This window comes from Primulina tabacum, chromosome 7, assembly GCF_025594145.1.
Source record: "Primulina tabacum isolate GXHZ01 chromosome 7, ASM2559414v2, whole genome shotgun sequence".
NCBI lineage: Eukaryota > Viridiplantae > Streptophyta > Magnoliopsida > Lamiales > Gesneriaceae > Primulina > Primulina tabacum.
The window spans coordinates 26,218,626-26,233,558 of record NC_134556.1 but is presented as its reverse complement, the minus strand read 5'-3'; the positions used below and the strand labels follow the sequence as shown (position 1 = coordinate 26,233,558).

General features: G+C 36.6%; 1 pseudogene; it reads left to right on the top strand.

Annotated features, from left to right (window-relative positions):
- Positions 1-8,145: 8,145 nt before the first annotated feature.
- Positions 8,146-10,702, top strand: LOC142551198 (histone-lysine N-methyltransferase family member SUVH9-like; annotated as a pseudogene).
- The last annotated feature ends 4,231 nt before the right edge of the window (positions 10,703-14,933 follow it).

The following is a 14,933-nucleotide window of genomic DNA, read 5'->3' as shown; positions in this document are numbered from 1 at the left end:
CCCCTTTGTCATGCCTTGATTTTTGTTGCAAATTTCATTCTCATGCGGTTAGAAATCAATCTCAATATAATATCTTGTAAATGCTACACAAAATCATAACCTAGCTCTGATACCACTTGAAAGGGGATCGGTTACGGTGACGGAAGCGCAACGGAAGTTAAAAATTTTAAATTTTACAAGAAAATTTTCGGCCACCAAGAGGATATTGTGTAGCAAATACAACAAACACCAAATATCATACATAGGGTGTTAAGAAAATCGTTACCTATCAACCTCTTGAGGTTGATGATGGCACCAACTAAAGTGTAAACACTTTAGCTCTTGAGTGGATGACAAATCTTCAAGCTTCCAACCTCGAAAATTAGGCCCACCACCAACTAGGTAAATCCCTTCTTAATTTGCACTAGAAAATTAAGAGGATTTTTCAAGGAGAAGAATATTTCTTCCTCAACACTTGAAGAAGAAAAGAAGAGAAAAACTTGGAGAGAAAATCCATAAAAATTCGGCCAAGACACATGTGGAATGAGGGAGGATGAGTTGTCTTGGTAGTGCAAAAGGTTGATCCAAAAAGTTGCATGCCATGCAATATTTTAATCAAGAGTATTCTCCAACCTTTCATCTCCCAAGCATGCATATCAAGTGGGCTTGTAACAATTACAAGGCCCATGGACTTTTATTTAAATGTCCCAAACATATTTGAGCTCATTTATAGTTTACTTGATTTTACTCAAGCCCACTAGTTAATAAATATTTCCAATTGGGCTCTACAAGGCCCAATGTTATTTAATTAATTCAACACTTGAATTAATTTAATTATTTGGACTCTACTAGGTCCACTAGTGTTTAATTAATTCAACACTTGAATTAATTTAATTTAGTCCATAATAATGTTTATGAAAATCACAATTTTCAAATACATTATTCACTTGGCCTACTTTTAATTTAGGAACACATTCATAAATTAAAAGTTACATTTCTCTCATAGAAGTCATGCTTCTATTTTTCCTTACGCTTATAAACTCATTTATAAGCCGTTCAACACTTTGAACTATTTTACTTCTCAACGGGATCTAGAAAGCTAGTACTTGTGTGGCCCTCAATGGTTCATTGATACAACTAGCCGTGGGTTCACATCTCCATGTGATTCGGACCAAACATGTCTTTATATGAGCATACCCCAATTGCTCCATTCTTACTTATCAACTCCTTGACAACAAGAACGTCAGAACTCAAGTCTGATAGTACCCAACCAATCATGTTAAACGCCTAGCAGCATCGCTTACATGATTCCCTAGGTATCAAATGATAGTGCCTGCAAGAACCATTCAATTATGGTTAGCGTACAGTACGGTCCCTTCAACTCATATATCCCGACCGATTCGACAACCATTGGTATATCGAGTGCTGTCAATGAATCGATACTATGTGTCATGTTGTAGTTGCATCGATGGTGTAATCTATGAAACCCCTTTCATAATTACCACCATACTCTGATCAGAGATTTAATACTACATACACATAGGATATCCATACCCGAAGGTAAGCGGTGAATCCCCGACTACAATGCATCGACTCCTATATGTATCGACAAAACACCCAACCTTGCCACCCGATGACCCCTTGAGAGTCGGTAAACAAGTCAAAGTGTAATGCTAGCACATAGAGTCTCAATGTTGTCCCGGGTCATAAGGATTAATGGTGTACAACCATAAACCAGGACGTTTCCACTCGATAAGTGAGAACCACTTGGAAGGTTCTTTATGGAGGGTTGTTCAGTGCACTCTACCAGGAGCACCTATCTGCATGCTCGGACATCACAATGTCCCCTACCAATGAAACATGGTACTCACATCGCAGATACTAGTCTCGAACTCTAGCGGCCTATATCCTTCTTAGCGGCAGCTGAATCGACTAGGAACTGTTTAGAATATACAGTATTCCAAATATGAGTTTCATGATACTCATCATATGAGCATCTCATATTCTTTCTACTATTTGTATATTCAAGGGCTTTATCTATGCAACTAGTATGGGTATACAGATAAAGATTTGCCAAAACAATAATTTCAAATATTATTAAAATAAAGATTGCTTCTACATAGAGTTTCATTGTGAACACTCGGCCAACACTTGGCTCGACGGGCACCTACTCTAACAGAACCCTAGGTTTTTGTTTTGTAATTTTCGATGATTAGGTGTTTAGAAATTAGGGTTTTAGGTTCTTGGGCATAGGATTAATTAAGCACATTAATACTAATTAATTTGGGCCCATTAAGGCTCATTTAATCATAAAATATAAGTTTACAACAATAGTTTTCAAAATTAATAACTCTCGAGTCCATAAAAGTCATTCGTTTGACATAAATTGGCCTCTCGAATAAAATAAAGTTCGACTCGTAAAATAATTTGGACTCCAGCATCTTTAGAAAATTTTAATCATATTATCGAGCTTTAAAAATATTTATCAAAAAAAATTTCATCTTGTTCGTCTCCGGTCTCTTTTTCCATGCCTAACATCGAATATCCGGGCAGAAATCCTTAATTTCATGAAATCATGCAAATTTAGACAATTAAAAATTTAATCCTATAAAAATATATCATTTAAGCATTTAAAATTAATTAAATAAAATAAATAAGCAATTAAATAATTTTTATTCTTGTGGTTTACATGGACTAACATCGATACTATACTGAGGAGATTCTCTATGGAAGAGTCAAAGAGAGGATATTTTTCAATGTATTATGGTGTGACTCTAAGTCTATGTGCCCTAAGACTAACGATATGATAGAAACCATGAATTGTATCCCTTATGTGTCTGCTATAGGCAGAATATATATGCTATGATATCTACTCGACCTAATATTATAGTTGAGTTGAGTGTTGCAAGCAGATATCAGTCGAATCCCGATCTATTGCATTGGAAGGTCGTGAAGTACATTCTTAAGTACCTGAGAAGAACTAAGAATTTGTCTTGGTTAACGGGAGTGAAGAATTAAAACTAGAAAGTTATATTGATTCTAGCTTCCAATCAGATGTGAATGATTCAAAATCAACCTTTAGATTTGTATTCAAGCTCAATGGTGGTGTTGTCTTTTAGAAGAGTTTCAAACAAGGCACAACAACAGATTCAACCACTAAGACTGAATATATAGCTGGATCAACTACAACAAAGGTGGCTGTGTGGATGAGGAATTTTGTTCAATAGTTGGATGTCATTCCTCAAAAAGAATGTTGTCGATAAACTGACATAACCCCTGCTAGGACCATTGTTTGAGAAGCATCGTGAAACAATGAGTGTAAGGTCCAGGAAATTCGATCTACGTAACCTGAATTCATGCAATCTAAGGTTTTATTTTAAAATATGTGTTTAATGATATTTATGTATTTAATGCATGGTTTATTGCTTGAGTATGATTTATTTCATGATTATTTTAAAGTTTTATGCATTAAGGTTTTAAGTTGCCTTCGCGCTCGAATGAGGAACGGAGACCGGGGATTATCAGGAAAAATATTTTTATTGAATGATTAATTTCAATTAATTAATTTGAAGTGTTTTAAGGGTATTTTTCGAAAATTGGGTCTTGGTGGGTATTTTTACTTCGTCGGTCATATTTTTAATCTGTACACAAATTTTATCGAACCAGAGGACTATTTGAGGGTTTGAGCAATATTTTTAAAAATGTACCTAAACGAAATATTTTTCAAGAATGTTATTTTGGGTTTGTTTTATTGCATAATGGGCTCAAAGCTCTTTTATTTTTATTGAAGCCCATTAGTGCACATTTTAATTAAACTAAACTACCCTTAAATAAATCCTAACCCTATTTAACACCTAACAACCACCCCTCCCTCCCCATTCAGATTTCTTTCGAAAATACAGCAGCAAAGTTTCGGCCACTCCATTTTCTTTCAAACAAGCTTTCTCCCCGCTCCTCTGGTGCTTCTCCGACGCACGTTTCTTCGATTTTGTGAGCATCTACACATCAAGGCATGCATGTATCTTCTTTTCTCTTCATTCACGCTAATATTATGGAAAAATTTGTGTAAATGCATGGAAATCTCTCGATCTAACTTGTGTTCATGTTTTTTTTTAAGGTTTGTCATGAAAATTGCATCTTTATGTCACATGCTCACGTTTTAATGATTGGCTGCGAGGGGCCGCCATGTTGTCAAGGCTAAGGAGATGTTCATGATGGTAAAGGGGTGACATAAGGCTGGAGTCGAGGGTAGGAGTGTCAAGCTTAGAGCCGAGGGGAGTTGAGTTGAGGGGTTGGCTCGTTTTGATTGTAGATCGTGTAAAGGGCGGGGCCGGTCCATGGACCAGACCTTGGTAGAGGCTCGACCACCGCAGGAACCAACCTTGGAGCCGGCCGATCGCGTGAACGGGGATTTGGCTCGGGTGGTGCAGCTTCAGGTAATAGATAGTGTGTGCTTCGTGCTGCTTGCATGGGGCTGAGGGCTGGGCTTAGGTTGGTCCATAAGGTCCTAAGGTGGGCTAGGAAGGGTTGTTCCAAGGCTGGTCCGAGCCTGTAGAAGGTCGATAAGTTGCAAGTTTAGTGTACTAGGGTTTTGAAAACATCTTGCTCAAAAAATTCCAGCAGCTTTTGGTCTTTTTTTCTTGGGTCATAGTGGACTAGAACATGTGGTTTTAGTGCTGGTAGGGTGTAGTAAAAGTTTGGAAAAGTTTGGTTAAGTTTCAGGTCGATTCGAGTTAAAACCGAGACTCCGGTCCTAGTTTTAAAACGAATCGATTAAATTTTGTAATGGGATCGAGTTTACGTCTAAGAAATATTTGTAAATATATTTTGAGGTGTTTTAAGGAGTTTGGTAAGCTTCAGGTCGAAATTTAAAGGTCCAGGGGTAAAATAATCATTTTGGGTTTCATCATTTTGCACCCGAGTCGAGAGTTTAGTCATGGCAGCGTCCAGAGCACAAATTTATCATGTTTTTAAATGTTTATGTATCGCGAATATAATCTTTTTATGAAATTATGAAAATACATTGCATGCTTGATTTTAAAGAAAATTTATATATATGCATGAATTTTTATTAGTGATGAATCTGATAAACATGTTTTGAAGGATTGGAGTTGGTTGTGACTAATACGATGACTTCTTAATACGATTATATGTAAGGCCAAGGCTCGGCGGATAGGTAATACTGTCGCTGATGTCCCCGCCTCTGGGTATCGCGGTTATACGTAGATGGATCCATCGCCTAATACGATGATACGAAAGTCACAGCTGATGAACGAAATTAAAATTAATAAAACAAACACGTTTATGTTGATACGAGGTTATATGTTATGAAAATGATTATGATTTGACAGGTTATGATTATGCATACGACTTCTTAAGTTTATGAAATGTATGTTGATTATAGTATTTTTCACTGTTGCATGTATGTATATGTATTTGATATTAACGTTACATGTGTGTTGATCTTTAGACTCACTAGGTGTGAAAATGATGCAGGTGAGCATGTTGTTGAGGAGGCTGAAGGTGCCGAATTCTGAGTAGGCAGGGCTGGATGTGCCCACACGGCCCGAGGACCATACTTTCCGCACATCACGTTCTCTTGAGTTTTGAGTAGATATGATCAGTTTATATGTTTGTTATGATACGTTGGTGTTTTTTTCAGGATTTTTACTTGGTTTTATTTTACGCACATCATTGACGCCCAAGTTGTCAAAGTTTTTGAACCACAATAAATTATTTTTCATTGAATTACGATTATTTTTAAAAACTGTATTTTTCAACAGTAATGCATGCATGCATAATTTTGAGAATTTCGAAATATAGACTTGTTTAAAAAAAACTAATAGAATTTTTTTTGTAGTAGATGTTTCAATGAGTCTTATACGATTATTCAATCACAAAAAGAAAACGCGGTCAAAAATTGAGTCACGCTTTCGGTTCGATGAAAAAAGAACGTTGTGTTGTCCCGATCTTTTGAAACAATCAACGATTTGTAATATTCACCTTTAAATTACAAGAACTTTGCAACAAATATTAATAGTATGAAACAATCAAAATTCAGACGAACCTTCAAAGAACTTGTCTATGGCAATCTGTTTAAAAACAATTGACAAACTTCACAAAGATTAAATATTTGATAAATTTTATTTTTATTTGACAAAGCAAAGCCTTGAAAAATTGAGAGAAAACTCACAAAACTTTTGTATAAACTCAAGATAAGGTGTTTGATAATGAAAAAATCCGTCCATATATGTTCTGCAAAACAAACGATATCAAAAATATATTTGCTAAATAATTTGGACTCTAAAATAGGAAATAAGCATTTTTCCACAGGCGGCGACGGGGCGCGAAAATTGACTGCCCTAGCGGCGAAGGGTTTTGGATTTTGCAGTCTAGAACAGTAACTACGGAATAGAAACTGGACCGTCCTAGCGCCAGCCACTCGTTGGGGCGCAGAACTCGACCGCCCTAGCGCGGCTCCCTCGGGTGCCGGGTGATGTTTTGGCATTATACGCGCTGGGGCGCGAGAAAAAACTGCCCTAGCGCGAAGGCTTCTGTCCTCCTCATCATTTAACACTTGAACAACGATCTTATGATCCTCAAACTCACTTCCATGCATCACGAACCTTTTGAGACTTGACACCTTGCTTCCAAACTCTTCTTAATTGCTCATGAGTCCATTCAATGATTCCTTGAATCTCTTGCTTCCAACCATTAGCACGTCACGCCCAATTAGATTTATATCAGAGTTTGAAATCTACGGATAGTTGGCTATAAGGCATGTGGGAGATTGTTAGATAGGTGCCCACGAGCCAACTTTTGGCTTGTGTTTTATTGTAATTTATGTACATATTTATCATAAAATATTATAGAGGGATTTAGAATTGACTAATAATTAATAATTAATTAAGAAATTATATATGATTATTTAATTTACATATATGTCTGCATACACATGTATATGTATGTATAGATTTATATATATATATATATATATGTATATATATGCATTATCAAAAGTCGACTTTTCATGATATATACAACATGAGAATTTTAGTTAATTAATGAAAATAGGAATCTTTTTGTGATTAGAATTGTAAGTCCTAGCGAAATTTTTGATGTGATTAGAAATCAAAGTCTAAAAATATATTATTAAAGGTTATATGAAATGACACAAGATTTACTTAAAGATTTTGGTAGAAAAATTTTTTGCCAAAGATTTTCTCCACTCTTCCCTCACAAAATTCGGCCATCCCAATTTTCACAAACAATTTCGGCCACTTCCACAACCTCATCACTATCAGATTTCTGGAATTTAGCGATCTAAACTCAACGCAAATTCGTGTAAGATTTCTAGTGTAGTCTACACGTGAACAAATACGCAAAGATAAACAGATCTAAATACCCTATGAATGTTTTAAATCATATAAATTGAAAATTTTAAACTTCAGTGGCAACTTGAATGCGAAAAAATAGTACTCCAACAAGGCAAAAACTTGTGTGAGACGGTCTCACGGGTCGTATTTTGTGATACAGATATCTTATTTGGGTCATCAATGAAAAAATATTACTTTTTTATGCTAAGAGTATTATTTTTTATTGTGAATATCGGTAGAATTGTCCCGTCTCACAGATAAAGATTCGTGAGACCGTCTCACAAGATATCTGCTCTAATATTTAATACATGCTAGTTAATAATATTAAGAAAAAATAATTAACCTACGCTAAACAAAACGCACGTGCACAAACTAATATAATCTTAATAAAACTAAAATAAAATATTAGATAATTAAACATTTTTTTATTAATTATTTTTTAAAAGAATTTAATTACAGTTTTAAACTTATTATATCATCTTTACTGGGCGTGTCACTGGAACTAATATAAGATAAATTATTAATTACTTATATTTTTTTGAAGAAATTAGTTACATCTTTAGACTTATCGTATGACTTATAATACACGCGCGAGTTCGTGTTACGTTAGATAAAATATTATTTATTTATTTATTTTTTTTTTGTGAAATTGATTAAATATTTAGACCAAACATATAGTATTTAATACGTGTGCAATGCGTCTCAGCGGGAACAAATATAAATTGAAATATTAGATTATTTCTGTGTTTTTGGGAATGTGTTATCCATATTTTAATCCGATTAATTAATTGCTGTGTTTTCCTCTCACATTCTCCCAAGCATTTTGCTTATTTGAATGTCCTTGCCCGAAACTTCACAGACAACAAACCATTTCATAATCTCTCGGATCTTCATTCTTCACGATTCTTGCAAGAAATTTTCACAAACCCTGAAGAAAATTCGGAATGGGTTCGAATTCTACGGTTCAATTTCAAGATTTGAACCTCTGTCCAGACCATGCAGCCCCTAAAATTCTACCCAAAATTGAACCAAAGCTGGAATTTATGGATGAATCACTTCCGGCGGCGCCTCCTCCACCCATGTCCACACCACCTCCCCAGTCCACTTCCGCCACCTCCGATGTGTTCTCTGAGTTTTCCCGCATTTCTGAGCTGTTCCGCTCTGCCTTCGCACAACGCCCAGACGAAAACGGATACTGTTCTGTCCTACCCGGCTCCGACCCGGATTCTCTGGCGTTGGTCCCCGTCCCCGAGCCTGAATCCCACCTCTCGAAAGCTATCGCTCCCTGCACCCGTAAGTATGAGCAGCGGTCTGCTGAACTCGTTCGGGTCACTGATATGAAATCCGAAGATCATAGGTACTATCGCGAGTTAATTCGTAAGACCCGGAGTCTCTACGATTCATTACGGGTGTTTGCTGTTGTTGGAGATGAAATGCACAAGAATGTTGATAATGGGCTCTTTCTGAATAAGCGGACGAGGGCGGACTTGAAAGCTGCGGCATTGATGCGACAACGAGGATTGTGGGTGAATCGCGATAAACGGATAGTGGGTGATATACCTGGAGTGATGATTGGGGATGTATTTTATTTTAGGATGGAATTGTGTGTTTTGGGATTGCACGGGCAGCCACAGGCTGGGATTGATTATGTGCCAGCTAGCCATAGCTCGAACGGGGAGCCTATTGCGACCAGTGTTATTGTTTCGGGAGGTTATGAGGATGATGAAGATTCTGGGGATGTTGTTATATACACGGGCCACGGTGGACAGGACAAGAATGGGAAGCAGGTTGTGCATCAGAAATTAGAATGTGGGAATTTGGCACTGGAGAGGAGCATGAACTATGGAATTGAGGTAAGGGTTATCCGTGGTTTGAAGTTCGGGGGTGGTGTGAGTGGTAAAATTTATGTTTATGATGGTTTGTATAGAATTGTTGAGACTTGGTTCGATGTGGGGAAGTCGGGGTTTGGTATTTTTAAGTTTAAGCTAGTCAGGATTGAGAATCAGGTGGAAATGGGGAGTAATGTGATTAAGTTTGCATATAATTTGAGGACTAAGCCATTGGATGTGCGGCCTAAGGGTTTTGTGACACTGGATTTGTCGAAGAACAAGGAGAGTTTTCCTGTGGTTTTCTTTAATGATATTGATGGGGACCATGACCCTCTACATTTTGAATATTTGACAACGACGATCTTCCCTTCATATGTATCTACTTATGGGAACAAGACTGGAATCACTGGATGTAACTGCGTTGGGGCATGTTTAAATGATTGCTTTTGTGCAATGAAAAATGGAGGTGAGTTTGCATATGATATGCATGGGATTCTGGTGAAGGGGAAAGCCATTGATTTTTGAGTGTGGCCCAAATTGTAGCTGCCCCCCTGGTTGCCAGAATCGTGTGAGCCAAAAGGGTCTTAAGAATCGATTTGAAGTGTTTAGGTCGAGGGAGACTGGTTGGGGTGTTAGATCGTTGGACGTGATCCAAGCTGGCTCCTTTATTTGTGAGTATGCTGGAGTTGTTCTCACTCGTGAGCAAGTTCAGATTTTCACTATGAATGGTGATAGTTTAATTTACCCGAGTCGCTTTGCTGACAGATGGACTGAATGGGGTGATTTATCAAAAGTATTTTCCGACTATGTTCGTCCTGAATATCCAGCAATCCCTCCTTTGGATTTTGCCATGGATGTATCAAGAATGAGGAACTTGGCATGCTATATGAGCCACAGTTCATGTCCGAATGTTATGGTGCAACTTGTGTTGTATGATCACAATAATGTGTCATTTCCTCACCTCATGCTGTTTGCTCTGGAAAATATCCCTCCTATGAGAGAGCTTAGCCTTGATTATGGGGTTGCTGATGAATATATGGGGAAGCTTGCAATTTGTATCTAGTTATTACTCTAAGATGGTTCAATTTTGAAGATGATGGGACTGCTTTCGGCACAATGTACTAAGGTAAACCTTAAGTTTTTTTTATTTCTTAGTTATTAAGAATCATCCCTATTACTTTTGATTCCAATGGGCTTGAATGTTTTGATCTCTTAGATCTATATGTGACTTGTTGACATTCATATGCTGACCAGTAAGATTGGACTTCTATTTGTTAATATTTTCTAACTACTCTTGAGGCATATTGTTGTTTCACCTTGCAATTTGCTAAGATGGACATGGAAATGATTTAGCATGGCGTTTTTTTCCTTGAAGTGGAGCCACTTTTGGTTGGCCCCCAAAACCTTTTATGAAATTCATATTTTGGCTTATTTTTTTGGGAAAACTGCAATTTTGATCCTATACATTTGTTTCTTTTCTATTTTGATCCTATGTGTTGTCTAATTTCGGTCTTTAAGTCTTATATATTTCAATTTTTGACAGTTTTATTCATTTTCCATAGGAATACATCAGAGCCGTATCGGAGCTGACGTAGGAAAAATGACTAAATTGCAAAAATCATTAGATAGCATGCCGAAATTGAAATTTGTCCACAAGGATGAAAACGAGACAAATATACAAGACATAGTTGTCACTCAAAAGCGCATCAAGCACGCGCTAAAGCGCACAACTTGTGCTTCGGTGAACTCCAAAGCGCATGGCTTCCATGAAAGTGCACTTTTGTGCGCTTCGAGCTTGAAGCGCTCTTCAGAGTAAATTAGCTTTTTTGTTAGAAAAAATGTGAGGGAGAAATCTCTATTTAATGCGATGCCTCATAGAAATTACGGTACCGATCAAGTCATTCCAGCTTTTATTGCCGTAGTGTCTAATCATATCTTGTTTTATATCTTTAATTTTGAAAGTAGTTGTTCAATGGTTAAATGAATTATATTTATGTTTAAGTTGAGATGGTTTATAAATTAGAGTATTTTGTGAGGAAGAAAGAGTTTTTTTTTTTTTTTTTTTTTTTGGTGTTGATCAAGTGATTACAGCTTTGATTTATGTTGATCACATCACAAACGTAATCTTTCCATATCTTGAATTTCTTGAAATTTCCATCTAATTGATCTTCAATAACCTTGAACGGCAGTGCCCAATTGGTAAGAATCAGCAACCTCAAACTTTCCTCCATTATTTTGCTCTGTAATCTTGGTGAGGATCACATATGGGCGTCGGTTCGAATTGATGTTCACTTAAAATCTTAGAAAATGAAGAAAATTGTTGTTGCCATTAAACTATATTAACCAATATCGCAGTGGAATAAATTATCAATCTCGTGTGAAGCTAGCAAAAAAACAATATCAAATAGAGCAACTAAAATCAACATGCACAATCAAATCATAATAAACAACACGAGCCATTTTTAATATGAAAAACTTCCTCGACGTGGAATGAAATCCACGGGACCGGAGTCCACCAAAATAATCTCTATTATAACGAATAAAGAGATTACAACCAGTTCACAACCAAGCCAACAAATACGCAATCACGAATAACTATCAAGATATCACAATAGAAGATAATTTCAAAGATCTCACCCAAAAGCCTATTTTTTATAACCTAATCCTGTAATGACCTGAATCTTTATTTTGAATGAGTACTAATTAAGAGATAATTAAATAAAGTTAATTAAGAATTATTAAGGAAAGATATTTCGGGAGCAACATGTTGAGATTCATCGAATTTAAAATGGACAACCCAATCTACTTCAGATTATATTATCCTGAAAAATCTAATTAGACGAATGAGATTATAACACGTGACAGATAAGATTGATTTCGGATCTTCTGAACTAGTCAGGATGCAGCCTATAAATGGAAACTGATTTCATTTGTTTCCTACACCGCTTTCCCTCAGCTACTCTTTCTCGAGTTCTAGCCAGTTTCTAGGACAGTTTAGTGTCGGGAAGCTTCGAAGCTAGTTTCGTCTTGAGGAGGGGTCGGTGAACCGGGACATGCAGATCGAGACATCATCAGCAGGCTAACGACGGAGGCAGGTATAATCCTAAAGCCTTAAATAGTTGTTCAAAGATGATTAGGAAAAACTTTGAAGCATGTTTGATAATTCTGAATCTGACTTGATAGTGCTTTCATTATGTTGATATTGTCTAGGTTCAAACGAGTAAACTTTCTGTCATATTGATTTAGTGAAGTTCGTTATGTACTGACTGAGATATCTAAGTGTAATATACACACTTATATGTTGCATATTTATCTTTCACATCATACATGTATTATTTCTTTGTCATATTATGCAAGACATATCATGATGGGCCTGATATCCTTTGAGATATGCCTTGTTTGTTAGGGCCGCTTAACCATGTTCTGTATTGTGAACGGATGGGCATCGAGAGCTACAATGTCCGACGGGACCCACGGGCTATGATGACCCTGAACATTGTAGGTCCACGTCTTGATGATGAGTGTGATAGTCAATACATGCATAAGGAAAATCAGAGACTTCACACTCATGCGTCCTCTGACTAAGCATGAGATTCTTGACTTGATAATTGATATCCGAGCATATTACATTTGACATGCATCATATCAGTTTGTATATTTGTACATTCTCGTATTGGACGATTGCCGCTCACGTCCTTATTTTCATCTTGGGCACTGAATTCCATGTAGCGGATCTTAGGTTGGACGGTTCAGACGTCCATGATAGTGTTTAGAGCTGTTGGGTTTTCGATGGTGATCCAATGGAGGTTTTATTTGATTTCTCATATTCTCGTGTAAGATTATGTTTTCTATATGGTTGTATTAACATTTAAGACTGAGATTATTGTTCTGTTTTTATTTGAGTGGTAAGTTGATTAAGTTATTTGGTTTCCTATTTTTTAATCGTTGTATCAAGTTTAAATTTTACATGCTTGTTAGTATGTTTAGTAGTGGCTCGGGTTAGGGCGTTACAATTCTCATCGACACAGAGCTCCATATCTGATCAACGTCATCAAGAATGTATCTCATGACGTTTTGAATATTATGTCCAAATTTGAGCACAATGCGACGGTTAGATTTCCGCAAAAGGCCTTTACAAGCAGACAACACGTCATACACGAGAAAAAACCAACAGCCTCAATTCGTCCTCCTTAAACTGATTCAAACGACCATAAGACCCGATATCTACCGTTCACAATATAGTTTATTTCTTTATGAATCTGTTGACCAAATTTTAGTTTGATCCAGTTTAATAAGTCTTAAACGCTTATGTAAGTTGACTGATTTGTAGGGATGCTCATATCCTAAAATGTTCTCTTTCTCTATATATTTTGTGTATTCTTTTTGACGGTTCGTTGTGTTTTCAACTAGAGTAAGACACACCTTTTTAATTCTTCGTATGGCTTGGTCTCATATAGGCCAGATTTATCGGATTTGGGCCATATTCACATCAGGAAATCCACCCTACAAATCTCCCTCTTTTTCCTACTATGTGGAGTGACACGTGTGCTCAAACAACACATCTCAAGCTTTCTTTTGGCAGTTCCTTTATCATCATATCCACACCATTATCATCAGTGTGATTCAAGATCAAACAACTTATTGTTCATAACATTTATCATCTAATGATATCTAATGTCAAAACATGCAAGGTGAAATTCTTACTGTTGGAACATTTCATGTTCTAATTAACAAAATTTGTTATTTTGTTTCTAATGATTCTGTGAGAACCCGGAAAATTCGACCCGGAGCAAATCATGTAAGGAATACAAATTTAAAATTTAGCTTAATCTAAGCTTCAACAACTTTCATTCTAACTATAGAACTTAAATATGAACTTAGATTTCAGCTAATTTAACTCGAGGAAATAGCTTCAAAGCTCGAAGATTAACCCAACATGAAGCCAAACTGCAAGAAATAGCGTCCATTGAAGAGTCGTCACTAGAGGAATAAAACCCAGCTCAAGGACTCAAACTTTCAGCTCAATGAAACTCAACCAATATTGTCCTAAGTAAGACCAAAAAGGGGAGCTAAGGGTTTGGACAAACTAATGTTGCAAGAATAATCCTTTAGAAAACCAAGGTGACCTTTGAGGAATGTATATAATTTTTGATCACATTTACACCCATGATTGGGCTCCAAGTCTCGGCTGAATGGGAGATCAAAAGCCAAAATTTTTCTATAAATATCATCTCATACTTCACAAAAATCACACTTCAAAAATCCCTCCAAAGACTCCCAAGTTTCGGCCCATACATAAGGCACCATCTCGGCCGAAGGCAAGAAAGAAGGAAGGAAATCTCGTGCCGTTGTTTTCATACTGGAAATTATTGTCAACACTGTGGGGAGGATCTGTCCAAATTTCGGTCAGCATCTGGTAGGAATTCGACAAGTTTCATACGTCCAAATTTGAGCAACTCAAAGTACACCTTCACAATTCGATAAGTGGGCTTTTGTTAAGTATTTCATTGTATTTTGCTCTTTGTATAAAAATAACATGACATGCTAATGTATGTCATTTTTTCGAAAATTACTGTGCACTACGTTTAAAATTTCGATCGATGATATGTTCTGTTTGATCTTCGAATTCCTTTGATTCCGCTGTGTCTGTCTGAAAATCTGAAGCTCTGAGAAATCTGATAAGTTCTGTCTAGTTGTCTCTGAATTTTGTGTACACTGTTACGATTCAATTTGAAATGGGACGAAAATT